Genomic DNA, 19120 nt, shown 5'->3' on the forward strand with positions numbered 1-19120 from the left:
TAGAAAATTATATCCTTGCCATAGACATTTATAGAATGATTTAAAAAAATCCCCAGAAAGAACACAGTGATAGGTTCCTTAACATGGATTTTAGGGGACTACCTGTAGACCCTTATTGCATTTCTAGCAATTGTTCTGGTTTCATCTTCCTTAATTTACATTGTTCTTTACATAAGACTTCATTGAAAAGTAATGTCTTTTGCAGATGAGTAAAACAATTGTCCCTACCTCAGTCTGAGCTGCCTCTGCCACCTAAACTGGTTCATATATGTATCAAGTTTGATGCCTTTTTTAAAAAACTCTATAATGAAGGTATCTGTCTTGATATGTGTCAAAATCTTTGACCCATCAATGCTGCATTAAATTCTGTGTCCTTGCAGGTAAGGGGAAAAGTCAGTAATGTAAAATGGGTCTCTTTTATGCCATTTTAAATCTATGCTGTCTTGATGCAACTCTGGACTCTGAAAGATCTCTCAGTGGTAAGCCATTCTGACTGGCATTATAAGTAAGACTGATAAAACAGCCTTGATTTTTAGATAGAGATGCATTCACATGTAATGAATAAAGGATATCAGGAGGACATGACACTAGAACATTTGTCTGCCACAAATTCCAGCTTTTGCAATTTCATTTTGAACTCTTTCAAGCTGTATTGTCACTTTTCTAAGAAGCACTGAAAATCACATTTCATTGTCATGCTAAAGAAACTGCACTTTTATGAAAAGAAGCATTGTGCAGGACTAAAAGGATTGATCCTGTTATTCAGAAAGTCAGGGAAATTTGGAGTGGAGTGGAGTGAGTGTTCTAACTTTCAGAGATATCAAACCTAATCACTTGTTTTCATTCTTGTCACTTCTCTCTACTATTTTGTCAATGATTTAAAATGTTTTATTTTACTTCAACTAACACAGATTTATTAATTCACTTGCACTTGTTAGCAAATAGTTTAACAGTGGAGGCAGTTTTGCAAGGTTATGCTGTATGAGAGGCTCCATTATTGTAATAGAGCATAATTTAAATACAACAGTTTGCACTGAATTAGTGGTCAGATGTTTCATCGCGTTGAGCACTGCTCAAACACATATAGAGAGGTACTCTCTGTCTGGGTACCTAATATCTCGAAGACTTGTTATCCCTTAACAATTAAGGTTATGGCCAGGTTTAAGTCTTTTTCCTGCTGTATGTCCTATTCTCTTTTTCCTTTGTGACTTGATTTCCTTATGAACACATCTGGCTGAAAACAGTTGTCTGAAAGCATTTCGTATATACTTGCTTTATCACTGCCTTATCACACAACGCTTTCCTCACTCCAGCCTCTCTCACTTTTCCCAGGCAAGTATAATTATAAACCTTTCATAAACATTGAAAAGGGGGAAACACTGAAGAAAGGAAAAAAAATCCAATCAGGGCATTATTTTGCAAAAACATTCTGGCTGCCTCACAATGTAGTTTATGTGGCATTGCTATTGATTATAACAATAAAATTAATAAACTCGTGCTGTATTATTTAAAAATGTGAAATGCATTTTCTCATTAAACAGGCCACTTTTTATACTTACCTTTAAAATAAATAATCCCCAGGACCAATGTTCCCAATGTTTTCCCCCTAGGCTTGCTGTACTGGAAACATGCCTGAGTGTATAACTGGGCCTTTCGCTAACAATTGTATATCCTGCAAGTAAGTCCATGAGTGAGCATGCCACATCCTTGCAATGAAACAAAGCCTGATGTTTTTTGGTGAGACAGGATACTCTTTTCACATCTTATTAGATAATGGATGAGATGTAAAATCAGTTCTGTGGCAAAAGAACACCCCCGAGGCTGATCGGTTTGTCAGAATAAATAGGCATCTCCCGACACAAATGCATTAAGCACTCTCTTTTTATGGCAAAGCATGCATCATAAAGAAAAGGCTTGTCACTTACAACAAAGAGCAGTTTGTGATAGTTTTATTCATTTTTTACATTCAGACATGAAAAATATAATAAAGTTTCAGTAATAAAATACAGCAACTGCAAAAAAATGCTGTCAGTTGACTTGTATTTTGTGGCTGCATTAATATTAATACAGTTATTTTGCCCTTGGAAAGAGAAGGGTTTAAGTTGTTCAGTCAGGATTTAACACTTTTGCATAAATTTAATATTAGTAAGTGTTTAAAATTACTGTAAGTAGTGTAATTAATAATAATCGTCACACTTTCTTTCCTTTCATTTGCCAAAAAAAGACTGGCAGATTACTGTGATAATATAAACAGCATATAAACTGTCTATGTCTTTGTGTATTTAGCACTTACCGTTGTTACCCTTCAAAGATTCTTGGGTTGGAAAACAACCAATACAAAGAATAAATCCCAGAGGTCCCAAACCTACCCTCTAGGTTTACACATTAAAAAGAGGATTAGCAGGGAAATCTCCAAAGCACTTAAGGGATTTAGGCACTAGAAATTAATATAACCTCTGTGTGTGCTATTACAGGCTTTTGAGTACCTGTAAAAATATATGAGATACACCTAAGCAGAAATTCTGAATCCAAGTGACCTCAGAATAGGAGGTATTAAAAACCTCAACAGGGATCCAGATACTGTTTTTAAAATCTTTAAGATCATTCAAAGAAAGGTAAAATCAGACCAAACTCTTGTCAGCTCTATGGAATTCAGACCCCACAGATGACATCTGCAGTGCCAAGAATGACACTGAATAAAAACTAGGATTGTGAAACCAAGCTGTAGTCTCAGTTATTCCTGACTGGCCCATTTATAGTGTTTTAAGTTTGGAAGTGGGAGCAGAATGTAGCTCTTTTCTTGGATGAAAGGAAAATGGGTTTGTCATTTACATGCTATGCTGATTGGTTTGCTGCAAACAAGATTTTGCCGTTTTTCACAACATTTCAAAGATCTGTTTTCCCTTGGATTAAGCACCACAGCTCTCATTCTCCCTCTTGCCTACTGCAAATGCCTTCTCTTTGGTCTCTGGTAATCTCTATAGCGCTTATAAAACATCACTGTTAAAATTCTCTTTCTTCCAACTTCAATACAATACTTCCACTCTTGAATTTTTACACAAAGCTTCAAGTTTGAGCTCCCTACTGTCATTTTAAAGTTACTTCACAACTCAGATGTTCCTTTTCAGCTTTACCTCCTCCCTATGTGTCTACACAGCAGAATGAATGCAAGGTTGCAGTGAGGTAGTCATAGCCAACGCTTAATCTGCAGCACCATAGGTGCACTGCCAGGGACTTAGGTGTGAGCTAACAACTTAAGGACAGACCCAGATTTCTTACCAGGCTTCTGCATTCCATGTTGAAATCTGGACCGCCACATCTTCACTCCTACAGTTATCGCTATTAGCTAGACTGTAAAACAGACTATGCACGACACATGGTTTGGCCAAAGTGTATCTTCCAAAAAAGACAATCACATCCAGATTAAAGATATCATGTGAGGAAAGATGCATTCATACCTCCAGTACAGTGCCTTAATGGCCCTTCAAAATCACTGTTAAAAATTGTAGCTAATGTCTACTTTGACCCTTTCTGGTTTCAGCTTCCAGCCGCTGCTTTCTGCTTTGCATTTCCTTGCTAAAATAAAGTCTTTCTTTCAGCTGTATTTTCCTCCTGTGAAGGTATTTATGTACTGTAATCAAGATACCTCTGATTCTTCTTTAACTTAAACAGAGAAACTCAAGTTTCTTACTGGTTAAGCCATTCCTCTTCCCTCTCTCCCCCAGCCCCAAATCATATTAATGGCACTTCTCTGGGGACTGTCTTGTTTTTGTCATTAATTATATTTGACTAATCTTTGTATTGTTGCTGTGCTGTATCAGCAGAGCCTCTATATCTACTTCTGAATCACTGTCGAGTATTGAATTGTGATAGGTTTGCTGTCAGTCCCTGTTGAATGCTGCTAGCAATACCCTGCTATACATAAATTCTTCACAGAAAACACTACTTTGTGTGATCTGCCAGTTCTTAATCCACACAACCAGTGAGGCATCCATATTGCATCTATCTGATAGTGATGCTGCTGCACAGACCCTAACCATGTCAGTTGGAACTGAGTCTCCTAAACCTTTTTTTTTTGTAATATCATAGAATGAAATCAGTTTCTTCTGATATGACCTGCTGTCGTTGAGAATATACCGACTAGCAATCTTATCAAAATTGTTTTGTCATCTCTGTTATTCTGCCTTTTTTCTTTGAACTTCCTTCATTCAGTGTTGGCTATCTGGACCCTTCACTACAAAAGGGAATCATGAAAATTAAAGCTATTGAATGAAGGCAGGATCAACATCTCCATCAGTACTGTCAGTAGTGCAAAACTAGGGTGCAAAGGATGCAAAGGGTCCTCAGATTATATGAACAAAGAAAACCAACACAGGTCTTCTCACCTTTCATTTAAAATGCAGGGGTTACAATTTTCATCCTGCTTTCTCAGGCAAAAAAGTACTTCAAGAAATCAACCTTCAGTGCTTTTACTCACTCTTTCCTCTAAAAATAAAGTCCAAATACAAACCACAAGAGTACTACATTGTAATCATAATTCACGCTCAGGGTGAAATAAACCACAGCTGACAGGTGTTAATATTATTATTTAATGGCTGCCAGAAAATGTGTCTTAAGTGATATTGTAATGTGAAAAGGCTGTAGTATATTCTAAAGAGTATACAAGGGAAACCAAGTATAACCTAAGCTCTATATGGGACTAGATAGACTTATTTTTATGTCTTCAAAACCATTCAGGTTATATGTTACATGTTAAAGCAAAAGAATGTAGCATTCTAAGATACTTGCACACCTTTGATACCAGAACATCGGATCATCTTGGAATTGTAGGTGAACCTCTCACCATACTCCTCTGAAGCAGCAAAGTACTACTATTTCTGTTTTAGTGACTGGAGCCTAATTTGTAGAAATCCTTGGCCACAGATCCCTAAAACATGAGGATCTTAAGTTAATGTGGAAACTCAGATGCCACTGAGGATCCACACCAAAGAGACTTGTTCATGATCACAGCCACTGCAAGGGAGAAGATTTTGTTTTTAAACATTGAACTCCCCACTGATCATCTCAGATCGTTCCTCAAAAGACCACATCCTGGTTTCAGAAGGTCAAAACTTAGCCTAATGAAGGTAACCAGTAAAGTATTTTCATGCCTTTTTTTAGGTAACTAAAAATATGATGGGAGAGTGTAAATAAGTAGTCACCAGTCACACAGAAGCTCCTATGAGTTCTAACCAGCAAATGTTTATATTGTATACAGCAAACGTATAGTCTGATTTTTTATCAGACTAGCAGGATTTTTCAACTATATTTTGTTTGGTTGGTTGTTGGTTGGTTGTTTTTTATTTGGAGAGTGTTTTATTAAAGAGTATCACAAGTAAAACACTGGAAAGGCAAAACATTCCCTCTGACAACACAATTATCTGATCAAAAAAACACCTTAAAAAGGTAAAATATTACAAGGCACCAGGTTTCAATCTTAAATGAGCTTTTGTAGCCAAGTTATAGGCTGCTGATTGGAGCATAGATTTATATTGAAAATACGAGCATGCCTTAAGGGAATCAAAGCTATCAGGAAATGTGCCATAATTCCTGATGGCATTATGGGCAGTGCCATTGTATATGGCACTGCCCATAATACCCAAAGTAATCTCTCTGTAGTGCTTCTGTTTAGAAAAATATAGCTTCCAATTGCACTTTTCAAATAGAGATTATGATATTATAGTGAGTGATACATACATACATACAGATTTTTTATATTTTTTTTAAAAAAAGCCCCCAGACCCCAAGTTTCACTGGAAAAAGTTTTACCATATAGTATATCTTATGAGTAAGAGAACAGTTGGATTCTTGTCTAGCGTTCAAACCTCCATAAACAGAAAGCATTTTTTACTTTGAAGCTATGTGCTTTATTACTTATTTCCACCCAAAGTCAACTAAAAACACCCCCACCATCCCCCGAATGTCACAGTCCTTGTCATGGTACTGCTGTGAACGACACATCTTGGGTATTGGATTGACTTTGCCTCTGGCACTTTGTTATATCCAGCACCAAGTGTGAGACTGTCATTCACACACCCTGTCTTTTGGTATTTCTTGTGCTTACAGCAAGAAACCTTAAAAGCAGAATATATACCATCTGCAGCATCTATGTTTACTTAGGATTTGTGGCTTTGCCAAATGTCAGTTGTAGAAAAACCTGCAAATACTACAATGAAGATAAATGCCACAGCAGAAAAAGTATCCATTTTTAATGACACCGGTTTTATCAGATATAATGCAATTGCAAAGCACGGTAGTACTTGCAAAGCAATTTTGGTCTTTTTCATTATAATAAAGTACACACATTTACTATGCATATTTAATCTAAAATCAAACTCTTGTGAGAAGTAAGACAATCTGTCAAAACACGGTGTCAAAAACATAACTGCAGTCTCTGTGCAGCTTTTGCAAGCTAAGGGCAATTTGCCAGCAATATGTAAGAGGCAATTTCCCATAAACATTAAAAGCTTTAAGTGTAGGACTGCATCAAGAGATCTTAGGGATTTCAATGTTTTTCTTCAGAATCTGAAAGTGAAAGTCTCCCTCCCAACTCCCAGCCATGAACCCATGGGCACATTCCCTCAGATCTAGATGATGGCACGTACATCCCCAGGCTCTTCAATGAGTGCTGACGAGTTTGTGCCTGCAAACAGACAGACTCTCCTGGAGCTTGCCTTATATCAGGCGGCATTAATCTAAAAGATGGACTGGTAAAATGGACAGCATAAGCTCAGAGAACCTGTCCCAGACCTCCCCAAATCTTGTTTGCTGGTTTATGTGGATGGGAAACCTTACTACTTTCCAGCCCCCTTCTGAACTGCCTTGTGGTCCAAGTGCTGCAAGGGATAGAACAGAAGAAAGAAGCTGAGAGGAACCCAGGTGCTTCTCTCAGATGAAATGACTTCAGGTCCCTGTGGGAGAAGGGATAATGCTCTTTCCAGATTCCTCTACTCCATACCTACACACAAGGATACTACACAGTCTTATTCTTAGCATGTTGGCTGGGATGTGAGACTAACTAGCGTATTCCAGAAATTAAGAATGAAAAGTCTACAGAGCAGAGTTAATAACAAGATTATGTGGAATACCAAAAGTACAAAAAACCCTGTTATTTGTTGTGCTATTATGTGTACATAATAGAGTCAGGTCTTGTTATCACTGAGGAATCCCACATGATAGCTGACTACCCAAGCAAACATGAGTTCAAACACTGCAAAATTTTCAAAGTAGATAATGGTTTTGGTTGCCTCATCAGGCATAGCTGGCCCTGTCAGAGCTGCATGGCTTTAACAGAGAGCAGAACAATACTATACCCTGAAGCACTGGGATGGAATGCCCAGGTTGATGCCAACCAAACTAGCTCTAGAAAAAGAAGCCAAACAAAGTAGGCAGTTGCTTACAGTAGCAGGCTGCTAAACACAGCAAGACATTCACATCCCTGTTACTTACCTCACTTGTGCCAGAGCTGTGGACAGCAAGCAGAGAGAGCAAGGCTTTTAGCTTGTCATGCTACAGGAACTATGACAAGACCTCAGATATTAAACATCACTATTTGAGGAGTTCTTCCTAACCCCAGAAATAGCTGCTACCATGGACTCTCACCCCTTCTTCAGGACCAGCTGTCACAGCCAGGCATCTTCCTTTGCTCTTAATTCCTGCTAACCCTCTTCTCTCTGCCTTCTCATTTCTATGCAGAAGAGGCCTAACCCCTTTCCTTCTTCTTCAGGTGGCAAAACTGAATTGTACTTGCAGCTTACACTGCTGAGAAGCTTTAACGTAACTCTGCTGAAAGTCTTAGAGCCATGTCAGTAATCTGTAGCTAATGCAGCTATAGCACATTTGGGACCTGGAGCTGGGTCTCTGCATGGTGCTCTATCATGCTGGGTAGATGTTTCAGCACTGCTTGGAGCTAGCTTAGGGATACAGAACTACAGAGATCCATTACTTCACTGTGTAGTACAGACATGACAAAGAAAATGAATTCAGTATTAGGTTCTTGCTGGCACCACTGGAGAGAAAAAACAATTGTGTATTGGCTTAATTCTGTTCCACTTTAAGTGACTTTAGTAAGTGGTACAGACACTTAACCACATCTACCTAGTGTATAATTTTGAGCAATTTTCCTGGATGACTAACAAAATGCAAAGTAGATTCAGCTAAACTTAAGATTTTTACAAATTATTTCCATAATAAATTACATGGTATTTATATGAGGAAACATTTTTAAAAAATTATTGCCACCTTGTAATTTAATGGAATATATTAGAAACTAAATGCAAGGGGTAAGGGGATTAGTCATTTATGACTATAAGGAACATTTTTAAAGCAGTCAAAGTTGTAAAATGTATCTAAACTGTATTTATTTAAAAAACTTTTTGTAATCTAGCAGATATTGTTCTCTATATTTTGAGTATCTCACAAAAGAATGTAGCATTCTATTTACAACTGATAAAAAGGAAGAAAAAAAAAGACTCAAACCTCTAAATAGATATTATTTCTAGGCATATATTAAAACATAAACTGTGTATCTCTCCCACTTACAGTAGTAGAACTCCACTGTAACTCTAGTGGGAAAACACAGTATTTACACTAGAGCAGATAAAGTCAGAGCATGAGTTATGTTGTAGAGAGAAAAGAGGTAGTATATATGTTGTCACCACTAAAATGAATACAAAGAAGAATAAGAAGTAAAATTTTACATGGAAGGAAGCATTATTTTGAAGGCACTAAGACGCAAAGAGAGAAAATGATAGTTATCTCAAGATATCTTTAGAAAGTGTGAGACAAAGCATTTTATAACAAGTATAACAGTGTATCTTTTGAAAATACTCTTCCTGCAGAAGATGCATCACTTTACATGTGTGATGTCAAAAGCTGATTTTTTTTTTTTTTTAGCAAAGTATTTGGAAGCTACTTTAAAATATCTCTTCTCACAAGTTTGAAAAAGATATTTTGTTGCTGAATGCATCTATCAGTTCACAAGAAATGCCACGAGGAATGAATTTTACTGCCTGTGGCTTTAGTTCCTGCTCTAGCAGCTTTGGAGTTCAATTAATATGCCCTTAAACAGTATGACAAACCTATTTCCATATGATAATACTGCTGCTATGCATGCATGCCCTGGGCATTTGAGCATCTAGCTACACATTTATATGTGAAAACAGACTGGGAAATTTGATGGATTCATTAACGTGGTTCTTGAAATGAACTACTGAACTCGCAGGCTGGGAAGCTGATGAGAGTTAAGCAATTACCCAGCACCTAATTCACACTGAATGGCAATAGAAATGAGGCCTCTCACTTCCCTGAATGTATTTTTAAATATCCCTAACAGAACCAAGGCACCCCACATACGAACTTTTATTCTGTGCCATTCTGACTGTGTTCCTGTAATCATGTGCAAGAAGCACATATTTTCAACTCCTGGTTGCTGGAATTGATCTACATTCAAAAAAGCCCACCTAGCAATATTGAAAACTTTCCAGAAGATGGCAGCAGTGACACAGGAATCAACACAAGCAGGCTTTGCTAAGCTTTTGAGTTGAAAAAGATTGTAAAAAATCAGTCAACAGCTAAGATCCAGTGCGGGGTTACTAACAGCTGATACATGCAAAACCAGTCCTGACAAGACAGTCTCATAAAGAAGAAACGGTATTCCGATGCCCTGAAACACGCAGAAAGGAGCAAGGGGTGCTCCTTGTTTCAAGGGCATCTTACTGCTCTTGAATCTGGTAAGAGCTGAAGCCCCGTAAAAAGAACATCCTTCTAAATATGACCACCTAGCAAATAAAATAGCATAAATAATGTATCTTGGATATCTGTGGTGCTGTTTTAAGTGTTTTATTGGGTTCATGCTATCTCCTCTGTGGAGCACTTTTTATAGTTATAAACACACATCTAATCTGTGCTAGGGAGAGCACAAAATAATGAACAGATTTCTGTAAATCTCTTTCTTCTAAGGAAATGCCTAGCTTCTGGTTAGGGTCTAGTGAATGAGCCTTTCCTCTTAGTGACCAGATTAAGCAAGGCATTAGGATCTTTCTCTGAGATTTTTTTTTTTTTTTTTTTTTGGGGGGGGGGAAGGAATGATCTTAAGCCTCTATTCTGCTTCTACTTTATGCTTGTTTTATGAAGAAGTAAATCCTTTACAATTAGAGAATAACTAATTTACAATCATCAAATCCAGTCCTTATTGTCTTCAAAGGCCAGCACCATTCAGTTCAACAACTGCTCAGTTCAAGTTCTGAGTGTGAATACTTCAGTGCAAAAAAATCCTGCATTAGGTGACTCTAATTAGAGGTGTTTCTAAGTCTGAATATTGACACTGAACAACACTGAGAGATTTTGAGCAAATTTCAAAAACATGAAAACTTGATGATAAGCCTCAGTCTAATATTAGATGTAGCCAGGCCTTGGAACTCCATCAACTCCAAGCTCTGAAGGATGGATTGAGACTCAGGTTCTGCAATTCCAAGTCATCTGAAAGGGAAATAAGCTAAAATAAAATTGTTTAGAAGAGAAGTGAGAAAGAAATTTCAAAAATTTTTGAAAAACCTTCATATCTGATTCTTCTGAATGGGGCATCATCTGTGCAAAATGTTCCGTAAACACTGATGGAGAAAGCATTGGAATAATAATGAAAAAACCATGCTTCATCTTTCAAGGAAGAAAAGTAGGTGTTTCCTGGGAAATACAGGTCTGATCAAAAATCAATGATAGCTTGCCTGGTTCATGCCAGGAGTACCCTGTCAAAACCCAGAACTTCTATTAAGGATCCCTCAGATTCTATGCCTTCTTTTTAGTGCAAAGGCTAATTGTGTAGTTTCAAATAAGATTCTTCTGAAATAATAATGTTTTTCTAAAACTTACACAGTTTGTGCTAATTATGTGCAGAGTATATACCTAGTCAATAATGTGACTTCTCTGACCTTTCAAACTGATCCTTTTCTGGTTTGTTGATCCTAGACATTTTCTGTGAAGTAATTATACAAACTACCGAAAAATGATCCCTGCAATGTGAGCTGGTTTACAGGAAATGCAGACAATTTGGCACTTGTTTTGGTACCATTTTGATGAACCACACAATAAACATTTTAGCCAAAGAAACTCCATATTTAGATTCTGAATACATCTTAATGTGTATAAACCCAACAAATATTGTCCTGTATCAGCGTATACTGACAGGTAGCAAGATTCCCGTCTACAAAAAAATATGCTCCGTAAATCTTTCATGTTTATCAAAAATAATTTTACAACTCAGCAGTCTTCTTACTTTTATTTGAATTTCTGACAGATCTACAAATCACCCAACCTATACTATATTTCTCTAGTTGCCTGGGAGGCAACACAGCAGGGTATGACTAATCTAGAAGTTTTCTGGAGTGCATTGATGACAATTCCCTGACACAAGTGATAGAGAAACCAAAAAGGGGACATTGTCTGCTGTACCTCATACTTCCATCCAGGAAGAACCGGTTGGAGATGATGTGAAGACTGGAGGCAGCCTAGGCTGCAGTGACTGTGAATTGATGTTGTTTAGGATCCTGAGAGGAGGGAACAAGACAAAACCCATGACCACAAACCTAGACCTCAGGGGAACACACTTTGGCTTGTTCAGGGAACTCTGCTTTAAAGAATCCCACGGGAGCCAGCTCTGGAGAAAACAGAGGTCCAGGACAGGGGTTGATTTTCAAGGATCACCTCCTCCAGCAAAAAAGTGGTCCACCCTGACCATAAGGAAGTCCATAAAAAGTAGTAGGAGATCTGTATGATGAACAAGAAGATCCTGACTAAACTCAGACATAAACATGAAGTAAGCAAGAGGTGGGAGCAGGGTTCCAAGAGGAATATAGAGATGATACCAAAATGTGCAGGGATGGGGTTAGGAAAGCCAAAACCTGCCTGCAGTTGAATCTGGCAAAGGACACAAAGGCATCAAGGACTTCTACAAGTGCATCAGCAACAAAAGGAAGAGCAAGGAAAGAGTGGACATGCTGCTGAGTAGGGGAGAGGCTCTGGTGACAAAGGACAACTTCAGCTTGGTCATTTGGGAAGCTGATGGAGGAACTCATCCTAGAAAGCATGTTCAGACATATTGAGGACAAAAAGGTGATTGGGAGTAGTCATCACAGATTTGTCAAGTGGAAATCATGCCTGACTAAACTGATAATCTTCTACAGTGAGGTGACTGGGATGGATGGATGAAGGGAGAGCAGTAGATGTAGTTTATTAGACATTGAACACAGACACAGGTTGCCCAGAGAGGTTGTGGGGTCTCCAACTTTGGTGACATTCAAAACCTCACCTGACCTGACCTAAGGAACCTGCCCCAGCTGACTCTGCTTTGAACAGGGGTCAGCTTGAACTGGATGATCTCCAGACATCCCTCCCGATCCTGTGATTTGGTGCTTTTGTTTTCCAGTTGCTTAGTGAAAACTGAAAAATGTGATTATCACATTTTTATCAGGTATGAATCTGTGCAACATGTTATTTATCTTTTTTTCTTTGGCATATTATTTATTAAGACCCGATTCTGCATGATCTTGAGAATCCTCTGCATATGTCAACATCAGTGGGTTAATGTGATGCAAAGGTTCCTCTCAGGTGCAAACATGCCTAGGGTCTTTACTTAGGAGTCACTTTCTGCCTGGTTTTACCAAAGGTGAAGTAATACAACAAGACATCATCAAAGGCATGTAGATGCAAGGTCCTCCTCCAGCTCTTTGCTCTCTATACATCCAGGGAATTTATCAGTAAAGACAAGAAAATCTTGGATGGCTGTACAGAAATCTTCCTCACACACATAGATATAGATGTACAGTGCATTCCTAGGACCCACAATTAGCATAAATTTCACAGCTAGTAAACATATGATATGGAACTACAATCTGGATGGCATAACAGATTACACTAAACCAAAGCCCAGATGTTCACCCTTTTCTCAACAGAGTCAGCAAAGCAGATGCAACCCTTAAATCCCAAGGAAACTTATATCTATCTGCACATGCATGGTGCAGAAGGAGCACTCCAAGTTGGAACTTCTGCCCAGCATGGGAGTACACCAGACCTCTATATAAAAACAGTTTATGCTTGACTAAAACACATCCATGAATCAGCCTTGGTTCAAAAGATCCACTACAAGAAGGCAAATCAACCACGGTGCATCTGGGTACCAGTGCTGGCAGGAGCAAAGGCTGCTTGACATCTCAGAAAAGCATGGTCCAGTCAAGCACCACTAGGAGATCCCCATGCCTACTGACTGACATGTCTTGTTTTTAGAAGAACTCTGAACTGTCACATCCTGTTTAAAGTTTCTGAAATTGTCTGCAGTGCAAATGATCTACTTCTTTAGAATAAGCATGCATGACTGATGAATGCCTCATTTATCTACTGATTCTAGGAAACTGATGTGGTAGGGCTTACTGTTTGTTTGTTGTTTTTTGTTTTTTTTGTTTTTTTTTAACAAGAAAGTGAGTTCAGGAATTCATCTTATGTGATAATTAGGTTGTGTTCTGATGATCTGATTATAGGTGAAAGTTCTTGCTACTGTGGCCAGACTCTGGGCTCATGGAAATGGGCATGACTGTTTTCTCCAGTGGGCTACATTAATTTGCAGTTGCTCAGGATCAGGGTCTACCTGCCTGTTTCTGACATCTAGAATATGAATTCATAAGGCTGTATGGCATCAAGAGTCACTAGACAAGCACAGCATGCACCTAAATATTTGTCATTTAAGACATTCTGCTACAGTAATGTATCTCCTTCTGGGCCTCCCCTCTCTCATTACTCTTCCTATGAGTTCCATCTAAATTCATTTTTTCTTTCTGTTTCTCTGCTATATTTACAACTTGACCCTGTTCATTGCATTCCTGAAACAAAATTCAAAGTCCTCTCTTTTTTTTTTTTTAAAAAAAATCTTTTTTCATGCCTTAAAAACCCTACTGTCTTAAAAAAAGTGATTGAAATTTCTTCTTGTTTTTGCTCCCTCTCTCCCAATACCTTCACCTTCCTTTTGTTCATACCTGAAAGCATTACTCTTCTCACATTGATTCTGACCATAGGAAGACCCTCATAATCACTGTTAGAACTTAAAAAAGCAATAATACAATAAAACAATGGTAACAATATCACTATACCAACACCAATAAGAACAATACTACAGCCTAACACAAAGTGTATTACTGCTTCCTCTCATCCCCTTTCCTGCTCTCAAAAGGCTCAGAATCAGTCACACCTGGAAGCCTTCCAGTTATGAAGCCACATGACTTTGGAGTGCTCTTAGGGTAGGAACAAAAATGTATGTGTTTGGAGACATTAACTTTTTCTACCTCCCAAGGTATCCTTAAGGCATTCTATACAAATGAGTCAATGGTAAGTAGAGTAGCATGAGCTAAATTCTGTATTTAGGACCTGCATAAAAAGTAGATAATTAATCAAGGGGGAAAAAAGAAAAGGAAACTTTTCTTTTTTCTATATATTATTCAGATAAAACCAAGCCTGAGGAAATTATTAGTGTGTGTCTAATCCCCACTACTTGAGCATACATGCCTGCGGTTCTATTTTGTTGCTAATCATGATATCTTAGCCTTTTTTGGGGGGTTTATTTTTGCATAAATCAAAAGAAACATAGCAATGGGTCACTGATAAGTAGAAATGTATCATTTATCCTGAAATAATTATAATCTGATAGAAGAGGTATTTTTTCTCTTTTCCCCTCAAAATTAAAATGCCTCTGCTACTGGGAATTTAGTGCAAAGGAAAAAGAAAATAGCCACTGCTAGTGTATGATCCCACTGTATTTTTGTTGTTTGGCATCAAAGGCAACCTGCCAGCTCACACAGAAAACAAAGAAAGGTTACTTTTCCAAATAATATTAAAAGCACTCAACAATAATGGCCCCAAACCACTGCAGCTCCCAGTTGTCTTATTGCAGTATCTGGGGGCTATTACTGTAGCTTTTTATTAAATAAGGATCATTAGCAAACCTTGTTTTGAGTCTTATGTTGTGTTATATTTATGTAGTATGCTTACTGCAACTCTGTGCCACAACTGTGCGTTACAAGCCCCTTCTGACTTCAATCTGATTTTTGGATACACAGGAGGTCAGAATTTTTCTATAAGCAGCAAAACAAAAAGAGGCAAAGCACACCTGCTCGCACTGAAGTGGCAAAATTATGTTTGTCAAATAGAGATGGACATTTAATTTGCCCTTGTAAGTTGTGATATGTGTTATTTTCCCACTGAAGAATCAAGTGTGCATCACTTTTCTCAGCTGCTATATAAGAAAATTGTAGTTCATGAAAACCTGGTAGGTATTAATGGGAAAAAGGTTACAGTTTGGCTTATAGTTCAAATTATCTCTATTTTCAATTAAAAGAAAGTGTTATATTTTCAAATTAAAAATGATCCCAAGCTGCGAAATTCAATGTTTGTATCAGCATTTTGTTCGATCTCATGTGCAAGGAACAAGTTGGAAATGAACCCCATGCAGCTCATTTTGTAGAGCCTCTTCTCATGGACTTTAGCGCTTGAGGAGTCAGTGTTCAGTTTCAGGAATTCAGCGAATGCTTATCACTTGTTAAGGTAAGATTAGAAAGTCAGAATTAACTATTTGCTCTAGCTTGTCTACCATCCTGGATGTTTGAAGTAACTACCTAGCCATCTGCTCAGTACACACACACACACATGCAGAATTACATGACAGCACCTCTTCTTGATGAATCACATACAGGCTTCCAAAGGGAAATAACTTTACCAGATGTAAAACAATGATTTTCTGTATTTATAATAATGTAGATATATGCCACACGAACTCGTAATATGAAAATAGATAAAAGAAAGGAATTGCCCTTGAAGTCAAGGAATAATGTACATGTTATTTTTTGAAAACCCTTCATTTAAAGAAAAGGAATTTCTCTGATTTTTGACAGATGCCACTGTTGCTATGGGATCCAATTAGATGTTTTTGTCTTGCATAATGACTGCTAAGGATATATACACATGGCATTACACAAGGAATTAATATGTATAATTCTTAATGAGAGTGATGTCTAATGCCTGAGAATAGCAGGCTAGACATTAAGAATGAGTTTAACTTAAACCATTTGAATAGTCTCACTGAAATGGACCTCAAGTATAAGCAGATGCTTATGTAAAATTTTGCATTAGGTCTTTACTCCAAGTTCACATGAAATTTATTTAATTGAAATTTTCTAAGAGCTTGTATTATATAAAGCCAAGCAATTAAAACACATATATGAGGCCTTCCCAATACGTTATTTTTTTACACCTGATAATTGACAAGTCAACCTACAGTGAGTCTTCGTAAATCTTGTTTTATTAATGTCTTTTCTACTGAATTCTTTTCTTAAACCAGAAAATAATTTGAAATATTGGTGGTGTTCTTGATGTTGCCATTGGGCCATCTCAGCCCACTAGCAGTTCTGCACTCAAAATCTGTCCACAATTCTCCAGATTTTCAAAGGAAATTAGTGTCTTGCCTATCTCTTCCTTGACTTTGCTCTAAGTGCCTTCCCATTATACACATCCAATATATACGATGGATGTGCATCTTAGCAATGAACTGTAGACAACGGGAGAGCTATAAACATATAAAGGTAGCATTTCTGTTAAGACCCTGACAGTAAGCTTGTCCATCAGCCACAGAAACTGCAAGGTTTAACAAGATGTGTGGTACACTGAGATAACACATGCCTTGTGGGTGTTGTGAAGTATGAGGCAGAGGCAAATGCTTTTAGTGACCTGCCAATGTTATCTTACAGTAACATGCACACCTTGGAATATCCTATGAAATTATAAAATAGCCCCAAACTCACAAAAAATTAATTATATATTTTTTAATTTAACAACTAAACAAAAGAAAAAAGGTGCATAGTAATTAAATGGTCAGCAAAGAGCAAATAGCTTATGAAATATTTCATTTCTGGGCTGTTGGGGAGAATAATAGGCAGGGTCACAGGTGAATGTAATAAAATGTCACGTACATTCTTCATGCTATTCAAGCATAGCAATCTCCCCAAAAGGTTCTTCATTAAAACAAAATGAAATAATGGAAGAGATAGTTTGGAAAGATTTTTTCTTTTTTCATGCATGTTAATATTTCTCAAGGCACACTCCTATTTATAAGTCTGATTGGCATTTGCAATGCCATAGTTACTGTACTGGATTATACCACAGCCCTGTATAGACAGAAATTTTTCAACCTGTACTTTAATTCATATAGATGTCTGCAACTAGAAAAATATAATGTCTCCAATAATCTCTACACCAGACAAAAAATAGTGGCTCACATCTTCTAGAAAATATGGAATTCTTTTCTAAATAATTCTTTCAAACCAATAATCATCAGTATTCTTAAACAACTCTAAGTAATCTATCGATTTGCTCTGAAATTTAATCTATCAATTTGCTCTGAAATCTTGCAATCCTGCATAATGTTTAGCAAGTATCAGGGACTACTCTGGATTTACAGTGTTTTGCCTTTTGCATTTGTGAAGAAAAGCCTGTTCAGTCATATGGGATTACTAAGAAACATTAAGGACATGAACCTGCTGGAATGGGTCCAGAGGAGGCCACGAAGATGACTGGGGGACTGGAGCACTTCCCCTTTGAGGACAGGCTGGGAGAGTTGGGGTTGTTCAGCCTGGAGAAGGCTCTGGGGAGACCTTATAGCGGCCTCCCAGTACTTAAAGGGGGCTACAGGAAAGATGGGGAGGGACTTTTTACAAGGGCATGTAGTGACAGGATGAGGGGTAATGGTTTTAAATGGAAAGAGGGTAGATTTAGATTAGATATAGGAAAGAAATTCTTTACTATGAGGGTGATGAGGCACTGGCACAGGTTGCCCGGAGAAGCTGTGGCTGCCCCCTCCCTGGCAGTGTTCAGGCCAGGCTGGACGGGGCTTTGAGCAACCTGGTCTAGTGGAAGGTGTCCCTGCCCATGCCAGGGGGGTTGGAACTAGATGGTCTTTAAGGTCCCTTCAAACCCAAACCATTCTGTGATTCTATGATATTAAAGCAGTTGTCTCTTGCAGCAACTTTTCAAAAATGCTGTTAACAAAATTTCTCGGCATATTCTTTGAAAATAGCACATCCTTCCTAACTTTGCTGGACAATCAATCACAGATCAAATAGATGGGAAACTTTTGTCCAGACCACCACAGTGAACAACCAATGCCCAGCCTCTTCATCCCACCTGTAAACAAAAATTATTTTTGGCTGACGTAACTGTCCAAATATTGATTGCAATTCAACTTTTAAAAATACCTCACTGACTTGTCTTAATGTGCTGTTGAAACAGTGGGTACCACATGAATGAAGTACTTCCCATTCAAGACAGAGTTTCTCTTGTTTTTTTTTTTTCTGTGACTAATAGTTGTATAAAATTCATATGCAAGACTAAAATACAGCTTCGATACTAAAGCAGATGAATAAATGACTACCTCAACATTCAAATATCATAACAGCAAGACTGCACATAGTAAGAACTTTTTAAAGTCTGATTTTAGCTGTAAAGATACATTATAAATCCATCCTTGATATTTGTGCTGTGATTTCATATGATATTATTTACGACACAGTACAGTTGCTGACAAGTAGCATCTTGTTGAAGGGCAAGATCTCTGGAGACAGGTAATATCTTTTACTGGGCCAGCTGGAAAAGCTAGAATACTGAGCAGGGCTTTGGCATATATACAATCTCCTTCAGTTTGAACCAAACCCAAAAACTTCTCCCTTTTAGGAGTTCCCTGGAATGAAAGAAATTAAGAAAGCTTTTCTATGAGCATTAGCAATCAAGATGACAGTTTTGCAGACATTTGTATAATGAGTTTGAGAGATGATATGGATTTTCTGAGGTTTAATCAGGCTTGAGCTCATAGTGCAGCTCAGAACATTTGAAAAGTCTCTCTCTCCCTCCTCTATACCACTATCTATTCATGAAATTTGTGGAAATATATCTGGTAACATACAGTTAAAATTGGCCCCACAGGTTACCAAGTTACTACAGTGATGTGAAAGATCAGCAAAGACACAGAAATAGTGCTATTGCACAAGACTTATTT

At 37.8% G+C, this 19120-nt stretch overlaps 1 protein-coding gene across 1 annotated transcript in view; it reads right to left on the minus strand.

Moving 5' to 3' along the window:
* Positions 1 to 19120, minus strand: part of PRKN (parkin RBR E3 ubiquitin protein ligase) — a 746949-nt gene that overhangs the window by 18864 nt on the left and 708965 nt on the right. The gene's annotated exons all lie outside the window — the stretch shown is intronic.

This window comes from Athene cunicularia (assembly GCF_003259725.1).
Source record: "Athene cunicularia isolate RWA chromosome 3 unlocalized genomic scaffold, athCun1 chr3_part1, whole genome shotgun sequence".
NCBI lineage: Eukaryota > Metazoa > Chordata > Aves > Strigiformes > Strigidae > Athene > Athene cunicularia.